The following is a 19510-nucleotide window of genomic DNA, read 5'->3' on the forward strand; positions in this document are numbered from 1 at the left end:
CATTCACATGCAGTGGCTTGTACAGTACACAGAAAATAAAGCCCTACATCATGGCAGAAAATAGGCCAGGAGCTGTGGTAGTAAGTATGTAGATAGCTCAGACCCTATTTGACTCTAATGCACCTGTTACATTTGCAAATTGGGCATAACTTACCCCTTTTTTGATAGAGATAAGCAAGAATTTTCTCTCCAGTTTTCACAAAACTAATCTCATCATTTGAATAACCAAATACGTATTCAAGTGAAGATCTTCACATATGGACATTCCTGCCTCAACCATCCTGTAATCAGTTAATATTTTTAACCATTGGCTAAGGATTCTGAGCGCCAACTGTGAATCAGACACCGTAAATTCCTTAGGTCCTCATTCTCCCCTGGTTACAAAAGTCTTTAGGGAAGTTCCTGACTTAGTCAAGTGAGCTGTGGCCCAGACGCAGCTAAAGTTACTGATTCAGGAGTGGTCAGTTCTGGGACTCATCGATATCAATCTTCAATTTAGGACAGCCCACCCAAATGTTTTAAAAGAATCTAGAAAGAGTCATGAAGATTTCACAAACTGTCAGCCTCAATGTCATGCACCACATCACTGACGGCAAGGACATCTTCCTACTATTCACATCGACCCTCCCAGAGAAAGCAGTCTCCTATGCCCCTAAGAAGTTACAATTACCACGATCTGCTGAACCCATCGCTAAAGATTCATTCTACTGCCAGTGCTTGTTAAGACTACTACCCCTTCATCTCTGCTGACCTTAGAACTTCCTCTGAGACACGTCTACAGAAACCACTAGCTTGGTCTATGGGAATTCCCACTGGAGGGATTATGTTAAGTACCAAACCCAAGAAGCACGGTGTCACTACAAGAGAAACGTGAACATCGATTCACTATGTGAACATCGATTTTCCTTCTATCCTCCAACCTCTCATAAGTTCTATAGGCCACAGTGACCCTCAGTCTTTACTTCCTTGAGCAGCAGAATCCTTTCTCTAAACAAAACCTTGTGGAGGTTCAGGTATGAAACATACGGAAGCCGAGCTGTTGGTTGATGGGACGATCAGGAGGTCGAAGGCCCTGTCCTCCCGCAGCCCTACCCCCGCCCCCAGGCACACCGGAATCCCAAGGGCAGTAAGGAACCATGTCTGGAAAGCACTGGCCTGGTTGAGACGATGATGGCGATGGTGATGATCTCGGAACGACGTCTATACGAGAACCATAAGGAAGAGTACATTACGGTCCCCGCTTCCCAGAAGCCTGTTCCTGGCTGAGTACTTCCATTACACGGTCACCCATCCCAGCTGGAGGACGCCCGCTCCCCACAGAACACAGAACTCCGGTTCACAAGCCATGCCAGGACCGCACTGTGAACGTCTCTCCAAGAAACTGGAAAAGCAGCATCACTGAGGATGCCTGCGGCTTCCTCAGGTCAGTGCAGCTGTCTGCCCGAGGGTGTAACCTATGTGAAAGAGCCCAAAACAGAGGGGGGACGTGCTCAATTAGTGCACGAAGCATCACATAAAGTAAGCAACTGGCAGGGCGAGATATCTGCAAATCACAAGTTGAACAGTTTCGCGTAAGTACAGAAAAACCAGTTACTTGTCAAAGGTGGGTCACCTCAGTGCACGAAAAAAGGAGGCTGCAAAGCATCCGGGTCCGAAGAGAATTCCCAGTGTTCCCTTCATGCGTGGCATTTGCACTGGGAAATCTACAAGTTGTGTTCATTGCACAATGTGGCAGCAGATGTCGTCTGGGTCTTCTCATCCCCGAGTCCTTTTTTTTTTTTTTTTTTTAATGCTTATTTATTTTTGAGAGAAAAGAGAGACAGAGCTTGAGAGGGGGGCGGGACAGAGAGAAAGAGGAAGACACGGAATCCGAAGCAGGCCCCAGGCTCCGAGCTGTCAGCACAGAGCCCGATGTGGGGCTTGAACCCACGAACTGCGAGATCATGACCCTCGGCTGAAGCTGGACGCTCAACCGACTGAGCCACCCAGGCGCCCCTCATCCCCTAGACTTAACCATCATTAGTTATTTTACAGGACGCAGGAAAGCTTTTGGCAATTATGTTTATTTTAATACTCTCCCATCACCGTGGCCTGATTTGGAGAGGTACTAACTGAACTGAAAAAGGATTAGGTCTATCAAGTAACAGGATGGGATCACTTCTGGTATTACCCACACAGAACACTTTTCAGCCCCTTTTAAGCATGTTGCAAAAGAAAATTTTAAACCATGGGGAAAACACTGAAGCCATAAATAAAAATGGATCCAGAACACTATCGTTCTAATTCTGTTCTTTTTAATAAATCTACTCACTCCTAGGACTAAAATCTGGAAGGATCGAAATATTATCTCTTGGTGTCTACCTCTGCGTGGTGGTTTGTATTTTGTTATTTGAGCTTATCGATGTAGTACCAGGGGAAAAATACATTTAGAAACAAAAAGGAATTTCCCTTATAGTTCCACTGACACCGCATACCTGAAATTTCGAGGTGTGCATATTTTGTAGGTTTTGAGATTCCTATAAAACGTGGCCCTTACCTGTGTGCTTGGGTGGCCCAAGTACTTTGGAAGCAGCTGCGCAGGGGAGAGGAACCGGTTGCCACCGCAGCACAGAAGGCCTGTGGGAAACACGTGCGGCCAGAGCACATGTGACACATGCGCCCAATTCTCGAGGGCCAGGCGGTCCCAGAAAACCACATGACCCAGTCTCACCAGGGACGCACCAGCCCCACCTAGAAGGCTTCCCCACTGTGGCGATGAGGCTTATTTAACTGTTTGTTAGAAGACTGCCTTTGATGCAAAGCATAAAGAAGTTCCTGGACGCATCCGCAGTCTAAACATCACCGTTGTGTGTAATCAGCCAGGATGGGTAATTGTCAAAATCACAGTCTGTGAAATCAGACCTGTATGGAGTTGGGAGTAAGGGCTCCACCAGTCTCTGATGGGAGGGGCGGGTAGGTTTCACAAGGTCACTGCCTGGGCTGGTTCGCCTCTCAAAGAAGGTAGACCACACCCACCTCCCAGCCACCTCCCAGGCTTTTAGTGAAGATTTTAAGTATGGGTCGGGGGCGCCTGGGTGGCTCAGTCGGTGAAGTGTCAGCCCAGGTGACGGTCTCACGGTTCATGGGTTCAAGCCCTGCGTCGGGTTCCAACACAGTGTGGAGCCTGCCTGGGATTCTCTCTCTCTCTCTCTCTCTGCCCCTTCCCCGCTCACGTGCACGCACTCTCTCAAAATAAATAAAAAAAAAAAAATAAAATAAAATAAAACATTTATGGGTCTATACAGCATCTACTAATCAAATTAAAAATATTTCAGAAGCCCAGCTCTGAACTGACCTGTGAAGGCATGAGAGCCTATGTTTCGAAAGGGACATGTTTAATAATGTCTCATACCAGGAATACATCCTCAATAAAATTATGAAACAGTAACCGTTGAAAAACGTTAAATCTCACTCTGCTCCTTACATGTCGCAAACATAACTATAAACCAAGTAAGCGTGCCATGCGTTGGGAACAAGTAGCAAACGATGGTGGACAAAGGAGAGCGGACGATTTCCACAAGCATCAGGCTATTTGTCAAATCCTGCCTCAGGAAGGGGGATGGCATGGTACACTGTCTCCGCGTCGTGGAGTAGCAGACAGACAGACAAACAGACAGACAGACCTACTGCCAAATGCGGTTTCTGCCAGGTATGCGGTGGGAAACAGCCGGCCAGTTACTGAGCCACTTGGAACCTCCGTATCCTCATCTGGGAAATGGGACTTGTTTAATATTCCCAGGACAGTGTGAGGACCAAAGATGTAAAATACCTGGCCCAGGCACGTCTACTGTGTTCTACGTTGGTAGATTAAAAGAAAACCAAGGGTTGCTGGGGTGGCTCAGCCGGCTGAGCATTCGCCTCTCGATCTTGGCTCAGGTCACCGTCTCACAGTTTGTGAGATCGAGCCCCACGGTGGGCTTTGCGCTGACAGTACCCAAAATAAAAACAAAATATTTCCACTACCGAAAATAAAGACAAAAACAAAGACCCCTGAAGGATCAAAGTGACACATGACGTGACTTGGGCTATTCCACAATAAAAGAGCGAGTGCGTCAAAAGCCACACAGCCACTGAAGGTCACAGGATACGAAATAATGGGTGACCCCGACCTTGACTATAAACATTACTGAAGCGATAAGAATTAAAGGCAACAAGCAAGGAAATAAGGTAAACACTTCACAACATAACTGTGGGGGAGGAGGGTGTCAAAGCAGGTCAAAGTTCACGACCAACAGGGCATCAGTCAACTTGATGCAGCCACTACCCAATCAGATACAGCCTTGAAGCCCTTCAGGGTAAGAGTAAAGCCAGTAAGGAAGAGCTGGTCCAAAGGACACTGAGCTTTGAAACTGGCTTCCGCGTTCCCACAATAAAAGGCAGGGAGGTCTCTGGCCAGAAATGTGTTATCGCTTCCATCTGCCCGGAGTTGCATGTTGCCTTTATGGTCTTTCTTGTTCTTCGGGCAACAGGGAGGGCCCCAGTCAGAGCTGCTCAAGGAGGAGATCAGAGCAACATCCCCCTACTCAGTCAAGTTGCATTTGAGGCCAGACGGTGAGTGAGGCCCTGCCCTAAGAACAGCCTCCCTTCCAGAGACCAAGCACAGCAGGCCGGACCCCAACCCTGGCTGTGACGCACCTCCAACTGCCGCTGTTCTGCAGCTACTGACAGGCTCCTTTGCAGTTACTCTCGGGTAGGCTTCCTCGGGCAGGGCCTTGTCTCTTCTTTCAGAACTCGCCCAACCAGACGCTTTCGTGCAACCCCCAAAATCTCAGCGATGTACCTAGAATCAAGGAGCAACGTAAGCTTAACCACTTTGAAAATGGAACCATAAGACTCTCGAGCTGAAAGACACCTTACAAACCCAGTTTACGTCACTGTCAGTAAAAACATTAAAGTATTAGATCGGAAACAAAAAATTCACAACTGACCTTCCCTAAACTCCTACCCTCTTCTTTCTCTTTTTTTAAAGCTTTTTTGTGCGTGCCATGAATATATATTAAATCCCATCTTTTGGTTTTTTTAGTTTATTTATTTATCTGGAGAGGGGCAGAGAGAGAGGGAGAGAGTGGATCCCAAGCAGGCTCTGTGCTGTCAGTGCAGAGCCTGATGTGGGGCTCGAACTCACGAACCACGAGATCATGACCCGAGCCGAAATCAAGAGTCAGACGCTTCACCAACTGAGCCACTCAGGCGCCACACTCTCCCCCCCCACCATCTTTTCTTAATTGAAAACTAAACTCTGCAACTCTTTATGTCATACACGCATCTCTCCTTTTATATATTTATCTACATTCTTTAATTGTCAACAAATAACTGATTTTCACAAATTAACTGCAGCAGCTTCGGGATGAAAACAAAGGGTAACTACTAAGTTACCCTCTACAGGTAGATTAAAAGGGGGCTCATTGGGGCACCTGGGTGGCTCAGTCGGTTAAACGTCCGACTTCAGCCAGGTCACGATCTCGCGGTCCGTGAGTTCGAGCCCCGCGTCGGGCTCTGGGCTGATGGCTCAGAGCCTGGAGCCTGTTTCCGATTCTGTGTCTCCCTCTCTCTCTGCCCCTCCCCCGTTCACACTCTGTCTCTCTCTGTCCCAAAAATAAATAAACGTTGAAAAAAAAAAAATTTAAAAGGGGGCTCATCGCTCTGAGGCCAAAACATGACTCTCATAAATGCCCCCTCTTCTGGTTACACATGTGTAGCGGGGCTTTTGCATAACCAGGAAGCTGGAGATGTTTTGCATCTGACAAAGGACAAAGAGCATTCTTCATTTGGCCCCTCATTTACAGCCATTTGCACTTCCCCGTGAAAGGATGTGCAATCCAATGGCAGTTAGCAACACATCATCTTATTGTAATCGTATTTAATTTAATCAGTGGCATTCTATTTTTTTCTCTCTAAAACAATCTATTAAAAGTGGGTCCTCAACCCTTTGCAGGATCACATGAGCCCTGCATCACTGACCAGCTAATGAAAGCGAAGCCTATTCTAATACCAGTGAAATTTTCAAAAAGACCTTAAACTTTTTGAAGCCCATCCCTGGACCCAAGGATAAAAATCCTAGGACCATGCAGCAAGCAGGGTAGCTGAAATCTTAAACTTCTCAACAGAATTAACTATGTGAGCAAACAGTTGCTGGAACAAAAGAAACCACTCTTAACAGCCCTGAGAACCTACTCACAGCAGGCGGTGCCCAGTCTAACCTCTCTTTATCCCGTCACGAAATAGTAAGAAATAGTGCTACACCTGTAAATAGCCAAATGCGGATGGCTGCTGGGTTATGATGGCTTAAGTTCCGGTGTTTTCCACTTTACCGTGGTGCCAAAGCAATACACGTTCAGTAGAAACCATACTTTGAATTCTGCCCTCTGCCTGGTCTAGTGATGTGAGGTAGAATGCTCTTTCAGGTGCCAAGGTGGCATCGAGCCTCGGCGCCCAGGCAGCCACGAGCTGTGAGGGGAACTTACAACCATTCTGTACCCACACAACCCTTCTGCTGCTCATTTTCAGTTCGACACTGAATAACTTACACGAGTTATTCAACACGTTCTTATAAAATAGGCTTTGTGCTAGAGGATTCTTCCCAGTTGTAGGCACACATGAGTGCTTTAAATAAGCACATTCAAGGCGGGCTGGACGAAGCTATGTTCAGTATGTTAGGCGTATCAAATGCATTTTCGACTTAACGATATTTTCAACTTACAATGGGTTTATTGTGATGCAACCCCCCTGTAAGTCGAGGAACGTGCATACGGTCACAAAGAAAGGTGCTGTCACAAACTAACTAGAAAAACAAATAAAAATTAGGCTTGCCATTACCTCGGCTTACAGGTGTTCAATGGATGCATCCGAGTAAAATACATTTACATTAAAGAACGTCGTCTCCTGATCATACCAACATACAATGTATACACCTAAGAATAAATCAAGGATTTTCGCCCCATAAGAAAACTATACCTCAGGAAATGGTATCATCTTAACATTCGAGACCTCACGTTATGAACAAAAATCTGTTTATTCTGAATTTAAAAACGTTTGGGAAGATTATTTCAATTAATGCTAGCCTTAGACATTTTAACAAAACGGAAACAAAGGAGAGTAGATTGAACCTTTTTTTTTTCTTTTTTTTGGAGGTATAACCTAACAATAGCATTTATGAGATAACATTTTTTAAAAGTCTTTTAAATATCATTTTAAAAATCAATCTGGATTTGGGGAGTGATAGATGGCCAAGGGAACAGGGCCGTTTATCTCTGCTTCCCTCTAAATCCCCATTAAAATTACAGTAACGAGAGAAAAAAAGAGAAAAATCCCGAAGGACAACGAGAACAGAAAAGAATATTGGAGCAGACAAGAGATATGACTGCTGAGCAGAGCGGAGCAGGAAGCTCACTGCCCGGGCAGGAAACAAAAGCCCACTGACTGCTCCCGAGAGGCTCAGGAACGAGGGCGGTGGTTCCTGGGCAGGAGAGGGGAAGGGGTTAAAAAGAGGGGCAGGGGAGAAGTCTGCATCAGGAGTAGTTGGACCCTTACCGGACACCATGAATATGGATTCAAGGCCTACACGTAAGACCCGACACAATAAAACTCCTAGGAGAAAGCACCGGGGGACGCTTCAGGACACTGGATTTGGCAATGATTAACCGTGTAGGACACCAAAAAGTGCAGGCAACAAAGGCAAAAATAGACAAAGGGGACAACGTGAAACCTAAAAACGCTGCCTGGCAAAGGAAACAATCAGGAAATAGGCAGCCAATGAAAAGGAAGAAAATATTTTCAAACTACGTATACCATAATGGGGTTAGTACACAGAGTATATTAAGAATTCCTACAAGTTAACCCCCAAAACAACCCAATTAAAAAAACAAACAAACAAAAAAAAACAGGCCAAGAACGTGAACAGACACTTCTCCCGAAAAGATACAGAAATGGTGAACAAGAGTATAAAAGGATGCTCGGCATCGCTCAGCATCAGGGAAATGAAAATGAACACCCCCTGAGCTACCATCACACAGAGGGCTGTCAGAATGGCTAAACCAACAACACGAGAAACAACAGGTGTTGGCGAGGATGTGCAGAGAAAGGAACCCTGTGCACTGTTGGTGGGAGTGCAAACCGGCGCAGCCACCGTGGAAAGAGTACGGGAGTTCCTCAAAAAATTAAAAACACAACTACCGTATGATCCAGTAATTGCACTACCGGGTACTTGCCCCCCAAGTACAAAAACACTAGGTGGAAAGGATACATGTACTGCTATGTTTACAGCAGCATTATTTACAAGAGCCAAACTATGGAAGCAGCCCAAGTGTCCACTGACGGATGAATGGATAAAGAAGATATGGGGTGGGTGTGTGTGTGTGTGTGTGTGTGTGTGTGTGTGTGTGTGTGTGTGATGGAATATTATTTAGCCGTGAAAAAGAATGCAATCTTGCCATTTGCAACAACACGGATGGAGCTGGAGAGTATAATGCTAAGCAAAACGGTCAGAGAAAGACAAATACCATATGATTTCACTCATATGTAGAATTTAAGAAACTAAACAAGTGAACAAAGAAAAAGAGACGAACAAACACACTCTTCATTAACTACAGAGAACACACTGATGGTCACCAGAGGGGAGGTGGGTGGGGATGGGGGAAACAGGCAAAGGGGAGTAAGAGGACACTTACCACGATGAGCACTGAGTAACGTACAGAAATGTTGACTCACCACACGGTACACCTGAAACTAATGTAACGCTGTGTGCTATTTACAGTTGAATTAAAAATGGGAAAAAAATTTTTAATAAAAAATAAATTAATTTTTTAAAAAGGGTATTTGCACACCCACGTTCACCACAGCACTATTCACAACAGCCAAGAGGTGGAGGCAACCTAAATGTCCATCAGCAGATGAATGGATAAAGACAAAGTGTGACAGCCATAAAATGCTGTATTATTCAGTCTTAAAAAAATGAAGCAATCCTGTCACAGGTTATAACAGGAAAGGAATTGAGGACATCATGCTAAGTAAGATAAGCCTGTCACTCAAAGACAAATACTGGAAGGTTCCACCCACATGAGGCATCTGGAGCCGTCAGACTCTTAGAAACAGGGAGAGGACGAGTGGCTGCCTGAGGCCTGGGCAGGGAGAAAAGGGGAACTGTACCAATGGGTACAAGGTTTCAGTTTTGCAAGATGAAAAAGTTCTAGAGGGCTGTTGCATAACGTCAATGTAGGTAACACTGCTGTACCATGTCCTTAAAAATGGTTAATATAGCAAACTTTGTGTTTTTTACCATAATAAAAAAAGTGGGGGGAGATAATCCTGGATGATCTAGGTGGGTCCAATGTAATGATAAGGGTGCTAAAATGTGACAGAGGGAAGCAGAAGAGGTCAGAGTAATGCCGTACGAGCTGTATTTACGTCCTGTAAAGAGGCCCCCACCTGGAAGGGGGCCTCCAGAAGCGAGAAAATGCTCAGGAGCACATTCCCCTCTGGAGCCGCCAGGAAGGCCTATAGACACCTTAACTGAGGCCCGGTGAGACCCATCAGACTTCTCACCTACAGAACTAAAAGGTAAAATAAATTTTGTTTTAAGCAAGCAAGCAAGCAAGCAAGCAAGAAGGAGGGAGGGAGGGAGGGAGGGAGGGAGGAAGAAGGAAGGAAGGAAGGAAGGAAGGAAGGAAGGAAGGAAGGAAGGAAGGAAGGAAAAGAAAGAAAGAAAGAAAGAAAGAAAGAAAGAAAGAAAGAAAGAAAGAAAGAAAGAAAGAAAGAAGGAAGGGGGTAATTAGAACCCCAGATCTTGGGGCGCCTGGGTGGCTCAGTCGGTTGAGCGGCCGATTTCGGCTCAGGTCATGATCTCACGGTCCGTGAGTTCGAGCCCCGCGTCGGGCTCTGTGCTGACAGCTCAGAGCCTGGAGCCTGCTTCCAATTCTGTGTCTCCCTCTCTCTCTGACCCTCCCCCATTCATGCTCTGTCTCTCTCTGTCTCAAAAATAAATAAACATTAAAAAAAATTTTTTTTTTAAAAAGAACCCCAGATCTTTTCCCCAGACAAACCGTCCCTAGTCCCATAAAACAGGAACAGCATTCTATTTTTTAAAATAAAATATTCAGAGACCAATAAAAATCAAGTGTGGAATCACAAACATGCTGGCAGAAATTAAAAGTCCAATAACCCTAAGAAAATCTCTCAGAAAGTAGAACAGAAACACAAAGAGACAGGAAATAGTTCAGGAAAAAAAAAAAAAGGAAAAAAGAAAAAAAACATAAGAAAATAAGAGAATCAAACCACAGGGCCCAAATACCTAAAAAAAAAAAAAAAAAAGAAAAGAAAAAAGAAAGAGTAGAAAGGGAATTATCCAAGAAATAGTACAAGAAAATTGTTCAAATTGAAGGAAATAAGCCTCAGGATTAAAAGGACAGCTGACATCAAAAGATCCTACGACCTATGTCCCAGTTGGAAATTTCAGAGTTTGGGGGATAGAGAAAAGAGTCAAACATTTTCCAGAGAAATAAAACTGTTCACGCACAACCAAATGGGAAGCAGAACAGCCCGAGACGTTTCAACGTAAATATCACAAAGCTGAGTCACAGGCAAATACAGTCATAATCAAGTAAACGTTAAAGATTTATTTATCCACACACTGTAACGAGACGAGAGCCACAAAACGGAGACGGGAAGAGCAGGTGTGCACCGAGGGTAAAGGGTTACACACGAGAGGTAAATCCTCAGCGGGATATCCATCTGTAGAAGTCTAAAATTTTAAAAGAAATCACTAAATGGCACTTCAAGCATACGGTGTGTTGTTTAGAAATAGCAAACGAGAGAATAAGGAGTAAAGGAGTTGAACAGGGGCAAAGGATAATGACAGTCTAAGAACAAGAGGGGTGGCTGTTACGATTATTATTCTAATTGTAGACAATGTGCATGTAATTACGTCAAGATAAATAAAACGGATGAACGAGTAGATGCAAGGAAGAAAGAAGGAAAGTGTATTTAACAGAGCGAACCTATAAACTGTTACATAGTGGAGACCTCCAATGTTCATCCACACAGAAAAAACGGAACCAGCAACTGTCCTAACATTGGGCAAACAGTTACTCATAGCTTGGAGTAAACCTTCCAACTACAGCATCACACACAGGGATTCCAAATACACTGCACTGCAAACAAATAAACGGTGGCCTGTTCCGGATGCTTCAAAAATGTGACTTATGACAGAGACAGTGACAACAAATGTGTATGGAAAGAGTTGGAAGAAAGTTACTCTGAGGTAGGAAAAAAACATTAGTTCTACTGCTGTTTGATGTAAATATACAATTATTAAATATACACGTGTAACTAAATTAATTAAATGGTATAAATATGCATTTGACTATTACCTCTATACATCCAAAACATTCCTTCTATGTCTGGTTGACCACAAAAATAGTTTTTTGAGTTCTTCTCGGTGGGAAAACATGGGAAATATAAACCAAGCAAAAAAGGTACACAAAGAAATTAAAAATCCATTTACCTGAACCATGTTGGTATTTTTCTGCATCAGTCTTCCTTCCAATCTAGGAGAAAATAAGAAGTGAATTAAAAGGCATCCTTTGCGTACTAAACCGCTTAGAAGAAAAACCGCCTCAAATCCAGGGTAACTACTGCTCACTTCTTGTTCTCTGTCCATAGCACAACTCGTTCTTCCCCACTTCCCAGCTAATTTCTGGCTGTCACAGAATACAGAGTGAACTTCATTAGGCAAAGCCTGATAGAAGGAAGCACGTAAACCCCAAAGCTAATGCAAGTCTGTACCCCAAGCGAACCCAATGGTACAGCTGGAGTCGTAAAATCAGACGCTTTTTATAAACTGTCTCTTCTCTTGTCAGGCAGATAATTGCTCATTGGTGATACGGAGAAAGATAAACACACAAAAAAGAACACTGTTCAAACTAGGAGAATTACGACTGTAGAGTAAAAGGGTGGCAACGCGTTTAAATGTTCGTCTTCACTAAGTGCGACTACCAGCATGCTGAGCGGAACGTGTGTACAGGTCGTGTACAAACCAATTGTGCGCGAACAAAGAGCTGATAAGTAGCCTTCCACCCACATACCCTTAAAGCCTCAGACTCGCTTCCTCATTTCATTTCATTGAAGACTTTCTCCACTAAAAATTAAGTATCACCCTTCCAATTCATACGTGAATTACGGTACCCAGAAAGAGGGAAAAGTTACCTTTGTAAGAAACTAACATTTGCGTCAAGATGATGCATGAGTGCAGAAAAGCACAGAAATCCTGAGTTGCTCACTTAATTCAGCTAAAGCAAACACACGTGCGGCCACCACTCTCAAGGTCACCGCGGCCCTGACTTCAAATACCACATGTTAGTTTCACCTATGGGACAAAGGACTCTTATCCAGGCATCTGTCTGGGAATCCACGAATCCCTGTACCTGGACCAAAATAAAATGCTTTAGGAAGAGAGACAAGTAGTCACTGACTACAAGGAGCTATTATCTCAGAAAGATGGTGACCGGTCTAAGGATGGTGTTCTGGCTGCCTGGATGGTTGTCTGAGGTCAACTTCCAACCCCCCAGAGACTGTCGGGCAGAGAAGTTGCTTTATGATATAAATAGAAAGGGAAGGGCCTTCCCATTTGTCCAAGACAAATGTCCTGCTGGGGGTGACGTGAGGAAAAGGGACGGGGGGGGGAGTTTGGACCTCCTTTTCTTTTTTAATGTTTAATTATTTTTGAGAGAGATACAGACAGCGAGCGGAGGAGCGGCAGAGAGCGAGAGGGAGACACAGAACCCAAAGCAGGCTCCAGGCTCCGAGCTGTCAGCACAGAGCCCGATGCGGGGCTTGAACTCGCAAACTGTGAGATCATGAGCTGAGGCAGAATCGGACGCTTTACCAACTAAGCCACCCAGGCGCCCTGGGACCTCCTTTTATAGCTGCAAAGACACCTATAAAAATACAGGTAACAGCTTCTAGTTTGGGCTAGAAGCTAGACTAAGGTACTGATGTGGATCTCATTTGATCTTCCAATTGCTATGAAGCCTGCAGACAGAGGAGGGCACCGGGTCTCAGGGCGGGTAAGTGTGATACCCCAAGCTACACACTTAGGTGAACCCAGACTGTTCCTCTTTACAGCTTCTGTGGAGGGCCAGAGACACCAAAAACCAAAAGGAAAATGTTCCCAGAAAAGAGGCCATTCTAACTAGATACGGAATATATTGGGAGGCCCCTGCTCATGAATCATTTAAAGGAAAAGAATCGAGTAACTCGGGGTCCCCAGAAGTCTTCTGAAGTACCGGAAGGCTGAATAGTTCTGTCACTCGCAAAGGAGGCCCACTTATCTTTCTGTACCTCAAAGGAGACGTTTCCAAAGAAACCCGTACACTTCATGAGGGGTAATGTTCTGCCGTGTTAATTTCTTTCATGCGCTGTGGGCTTTTCCCACTGCAGCAGGGGCATCAAAAGAACATGATGTCCGTCAGAAAAAGTCATAGATGCAGAGGCAAATTGCCACGAGACAATTATCGAGGATACAATGATAATGCCGCCTTCAAATGACATGCCCTACCTGCATGAATATTTAATTCGATCATAAGTACTTTCAAAAAGCAGGGAACACGGCTCAAAACCACAACTGCCTGTTCTGCTACTTGAAGAGGGAGAGGAAATAAAATATCCAAAAAGACTGGATAGAAGACTATATGTGAGGGACTCACCGAAAGGCATGTCACTAAAAAAGCCTTCCTGCATCCTCACTGGTAAATGCAAAATAACGTCAATGACAGTAACTACGACTGTCAGATGTGATGTGCAAATTAATTTGATGCCTGTACATTTAAGCCAATGAGAACCCTGCAAAGGGGGGAGGCTTGAGGATCCCCAGCAGATCAGAGGCAGACACTGGGCTCAGAGCGATTATGTAACTTGTCCAAGGTTGCAAACCCGTCCAAGGTCACGCTGTGAGGAAGTAGGAAAAGGTTCCCGCCAAGACTACGGAACACCAAAGACACAGGATGGACCTGGCTCTGTGATGAAAGCGCCCAACCTTCTTTTCCATTCCAAAATCATTTCACGATCCTTTCACAAGTTCCCGGTTTCAAATTGCTTTTGATTCGTCCTGAGTAAAGGGTATTGGCACGCCTTCCTCCTGGTAGATGGGCTAATGTGTTGATGGCGAGTGGCTGGAGGACAGAAACAAAAATAGATGTGGATGGACTCTTTTTAGAGAGGAGAGAATGGTGAAAGCGGCTGAGAGCTCTCTGGGGACCGGCGGACATGGGATCTGGCACGGGGAGTACTCAGCAAACGCTGAAGGTCTGATTCCACAACAGACACCTGCTGGTTAGAAACTAAGGGGGGAGTTCCTTCTGGGACTCGTGTCCCAGGGAAGTGTGCTACCTTGAACAGTCAAGCATCCAGGGGAAGAAATTATCCAAATTACATGGATAAGGCCGTGGTGGCTCTACACGTTCAGTTGAGACCGGGTACGGTAAGACAGGAACCTTCGCAGACGTTAGCCCGGTGACATACAGACAGATAATGGGAGGAGAGAGGACAGAAGGAGGTATCCCTCCCTTATGCGCAGTAATTCTGTGCAGCAACGCTCAGCCTGCTAAGGGTTTAGTGTTTACTACTGCTGACTTCCTCTCGAGAAAAACCGCAGTGGAGCTGTGGGCTCGAAGACTACAAAGGAACGAGAGTAAGAGGCAAGGCTGAGAAAGGAAAAGATTCAAGTTCGTGAAACCCAGCAAGGCATGAACGCCCACTTTACAAGTTTGTATTTGAAGAGCCAATCCTTCCAGAGTTTACTGTTTCCTCCTCGATCGGGGGGGGGGGGGGCAGCCTGACAGATTGCGAGGGGGAGGCGGCCCCATAGGACAACAGTGCTGAGATCGGCTGCCGCTGTCCCCCACAGACGCAAGACACGGACACCACAGCGGGCACGCTTGGCTGTGGGCAACTCGGTCCCAAACTCCGTAATTACGTACGATTCAGTTGTTTTTCTTCTAGGAGGGGAAGATGATGCGTGATTAGACACGAATGATATGGAGAGACCATAAGACCACCAGATTAACTTAGTTATATTTTTCCGTTTTTATTACATTTTTCTATGAAAATTACAGTTCATTAGAATAGTAAGAACCACTGAAATTTTTCTCATTCTCACTCATGAACAACAAACGCACATGAGACCTTAGTTTGAGACTACAAAACCCGAAGTACAGAGTTAGTACCTTCTTCCTAGCATCTAAGTCTCAACAAACACAGTTTAATTGAACAGTTTCTTTCTGTCCTCTGCTTGGAGAAGAGCCTTTGCGGTCTCTCATGGGGGAGGGATTCAAGGGCGGGTTGCCGGGCCCCAGGCACCGCGTCAAGTTCACGGCGACCAGACGGTGCAACGTGCCCCTGCGGACACCACAGGCGTCCTTCTGCTGACGGCTGGCATCACCCTCTTCGCCAGAGAGAACAACGCAGGATTACACCCCAGGAAAGCCTTCATCTGTCCCTCGCTGCACAGCATCCCCACTGTTTCCAGATTTAAAGACTTCGCGCCAAGGGCAAACTGAATGCCTGCTCCCAGCCCCTCATCCTCCACCCCTGCTTCAACATGCAGGACATCATGAGTCTCTTGGAAAGTCCCAGCTCTTTCTCTGAGCTGCTCACCGGGGTGTAAAAGAAAACACAAACTATAAAAAAAAAAAAAAAAAAATCACCCATTCACTACACTGACTCTCAGAAGGCTTTGCTCATCCCTCTCTTCTAGAAGGTGCATTTAAATAGAGGAATTTGGAGGAACAGGTTCATCTGGAAGGAAAGGACAGGTTTACACACTGCAGCCCACTAAAATGTGGGCGCAGAAGGAGAGCATTTGGGGGGGGCAAACATTTTCAGAGAAATACAAGGTACTAGTCATTCCCAAAGGTGATAAAGAGCGAAAGCAACTGTACTCCCCGCAGGGGTGAGAGAAGTGAACGGTGACCACCTAGAGGCTAATCCCCGAAGACCTGAGTGTGACCTCATGCCCGCCACCGTCCCTCTCCCCTTCCCCAAAGAGGTGGCCAGTGCCTCCCGCAGAAGAAGGAGGAAAGAAAAGGTACTTCGTCCCTTCATTCAGCAAGCGCTTACTGCCCGGGACCACACAGATGCGCGAGCGGCTTCTCGGAAGGAGCTCGCAGTCCAGCCAGAAGGAAAACCCAAACCAGTACTGACATTCGTGGGTGGTCAGCGAGACCAAGGAGGTAAATAACATCAACGAACCCAAGCGCTTCCCCACCGCGGGCCAGGCGCCTTTCCTGACATTTTCTGGATCTCATTTTAATCCCAGAAACCAGCCGTCCACCTGGCCAATGTCATGTCCTTTTTTACCAATGGGAACAAGGGCATAAGGGACCCAGAAAAGGGTCCTGCAAACAAAAGTATCTCTTTATTCTAATTAAATCTTCAGATACCCTGGCCCCCTCTCCAAATATAAAATCTATCCCTGTTTTCCCTTTAGAAGGCTGCCCAGAAGAGTGTCAGGCACCTACGACTTGTGCCGGGACATTCACAATTGGAAGAACCTTCTGTCATCGCAGGTCCTGTTATCCACGGCCCTGCCCACAGTGCCCGCCCTGCTTTACCGGAGCGGGGTCTGGTTGTTACTAAAACTCTACCCACGTTTGTGCCAATATAACCTTCCTCAGATGTTCTTAATTGCAGCTCCCTAGGGTGCCTGGGTGGCTCAGTCGGTTGAGTGTCTTTGGCTCTGGTCATGATCTCACGGTTCCTGAGTTCAAGCCCCATGTCGGGCTCTCTGCTGACAGCTGGGAGCCTGGAGCCTGCTTCGAGTTCTGTGTCTCCCTCTCTCTCTCTGTCCTTCCCCTGCTCGCTCGCTCTCTCTCTCTCTCTCTCAAAAATAAGTAAACATTAAAAAAAAATAAGGTGTGCTTGGGTAGCTCATTCGGTTAAACGTCTGACTTCAGCTCAGGTCATGATGTCACGGTTCATGGGTTCGAGCCCCGAATCGGGCTCTGTGCCGACAGCTCGGAGCCTGGAGCCTGCTTCGGATTCTGGGTCTCCCTCTCGCTGCCCCTCCCTTGGTTGTATGCTCTCTCTCTGTGTGTGCCAAATATAAACATTAAAAATAATAATGCTAATAGTTACGGCTCCTTGCAGGCAAGAGCCACACTTTCTCTGTGCTCCTCCCGCTCTCAGTACCCAGGGCAGACTTGGGTGACCAATCACCCACAAGATCCCACCATGTCTTCCCCTACCCATTCCATCAAATCAGACTCCTCCGATCAGTTCGCCCACCTCTACTCTCCACGCTTAGTCATCGTTTTCAAAACTGGAGTCTTACCCACCATCAGAAGCTTTATTCGTCGTGAGCTGTGTGATCCTGTGGGTCTCTAAGGTCCTTCCCTCCCCGGCTCCCCTCGCCGTCCATCATGCCCATCGCCGGGCTTCGAAAGAACAACGGAAATAAACGTGTTTACAATAAGAGAGGAATTTTCCACACGGCCTTTTACTTACCAAAAACATTTTCTCAAAATACCACATGCGCACCCAATAAATTCTGGATTGAGACTTACTTTCACCTCACGCTGTGTTATAATTTACCTTTCATTAAAGCCATCTTTACACAGTCTTATGTCACTACCAAAATATGGTTTAATTACAGAAGGATCAAAAGCTATAAACCTTTTTTATTTTTTTTTAATGTTTATTTATTTTGAGAGGGAGAGATCTCATGGGAGAAGGACAGAGAGAGGGGGGGCGGGGCGGGGGGAGAGAGAATCCCAAGCAGGCTCCACGCTGTCAATGCAGAGCCAGACTCGGGGGCTCAATCCCACAAACCATGAAGAGTCTCACACTCAACAGACTGAGCCACCCAGGCGCCCAGAAGCTGTAATCTTTTCTGACAACCTAAGGGATGTCTCATCTACTGTAGTCCCAAGTAGCGTCCGTTTGAAACACTATCTCCCCAACCAGTCAGAAGGTCTCCTAAGCTTCGGTTACGGTCATACTGAGATAGGGAAACCAAAGGGCCCCCTAAAAATCCGCTTTCTGCTCCTTCCCCTGCTTACATTCCTGCCAGGATCGGCACCCCGACGTCACACACGCTGCACGGTGCAAACGGTGTGTGTCCTCCCTGTAAGGGACACGGAGTCAATGACTGCTCTACAATAGATAACGTCCCAGGAAGGACCAGGAGAGAAGCCGTCACAGGGCAATTCCAGACCACGGAGCTGGACATCCGTCCCCACGCGGGGACCCTGGCTCCGAGGAGTAACACGCGGGCCCTCGCCTTTGTTCTGACCAGTTCCTGGATGCCACACCCCAAACAAAGACGAAACCCCTGCTCCTTCCTGAGTCTCCCAGGGGCTCCATCTATACCGTCAGTAAACCCCTCTCACTCCCTCCAGGCTCCAGGATGATTTCCGTCCTCATCCTGCACATCACGGATCCCCCGGGGCTGGTCCGCAGGACGCTCTGGGTCCTCGGAAGGCCCCCCAGCATCCGGATCCCAAACACAGGGCACACACGCCAGCAGCCCCATAGATGTTCCTTAAAAACTAATCCAAATGCCTTGCCTTTTGAACCCTGTTTCCTTTTAGATATTGTGAAGAATAAATATTTAGTGAAAATTCAAGGACCTCAGAACAATGAGAACTTTCTGACTTCCTTTTTACATACTCTGAAGTCACATTAGGGCTTCCAGAGAAAACTCAGCGTGAAATGGCAAACCAAACTACCACAACACACGCTGCCAGTCACCAAGGCGGTCTTTCCCGGCCCTAAAAGAGGAAAAATTTACTGAATACGAATAGAAGACGGCCCCAAAAGACATCCCAAATTCACTCCGACAGGGAAACAGATGAAATTCTTAAACCCAGTTCCAAAGCGCATCACTGGACACGCTCCTGGCCCAAAACCTACCGCTTTGCTCACACCTGACGCGAGCGGACACACGTCAGCGGACCCGCCCAGCCCCTCCTACTTCCGGGGGCTCCACCACGTGACCCAGGTGCAGACACACAGCGGCCGCGGATTGGGCCTGCAGGAACACCTGATCGGAAGGCAGCCATTCACAGGCTGGCCAAGAACCTACGAGGACGGGGCCAGCCAATCGGATTCTCCACCCCAAAATCGGGACTCCAGAAGCCCTAGGGGAAGCTGCCTGCCACCGTCGGGGTGAGAGGGCCCGGGAGAGTCAGGGCCAGCGACCGGGGGGCCCAGTCTGTCTGGGAAGTGGGAGCTGAACCTGGGCCATTTCCTAACCCAGACTCTGGGGGAGCTAAGCCTACATTCCCCCCTCCGGGTACCTTCCCTGAGGCAGCCCCACCCGGTTTTCCCCAAGAGGGAACCCCGGACAGCAACCTAGGTGAACCTTTATGTGGGGACCTACCATGTACACCTGTGGGTGAAGGATAACCACCTTATTAGTTTTTTAAGTTTATTTATTTTGAGAGGCCAAGAGAGCACAAGTGGGGGCGGGGGGGGGGGGGCG

General features: G+C 46.6%; 1 long non-coding RNA gene across 1 annotated transcript in view; it reads right to left on the reverse strand.

Moving 5' to 3' along the window:
- Positions 1-1931: 1931 nt before the first annotated feature.
- LOC121016561 (uncharacterized) overlaps positions 1932-19510 on the reverse strand; it is a 101558-nt gene continuing 83979 nt past the window's right edge. Inside the window, exons 2-4 of the long non-coding RNA XR_005784354.1 lie at positions 11537-11579; positions 4675-4819; positions 1932-2616 (exon numbers count right to left, since the gene is read on the reverse strand). This is a non-coding gene — a long non-coding RNA (uncharacterized LOC121016561). The remainder of the gene's footprint in view (positions 2617-4674; positions 4820-11536; positions 11580-19510) is intronic.

Source organism: Herpailurus yagouaroundi, unplaced genomic scaffold, assembly GCF_014898765.1.
Source record: "Herpailurus yagouaroundi ecotype Mexico unplaced genomic scaffold, PumYag 211, whole genome shotgun sequence".
In the NCBI taxonomy this organism is placed as follows: Eukaryota; Metazoa; Chordata; class Mammalia; order Carnivora; family Felidae; genus Herpailurus; species Herpailurus yagouaroundi.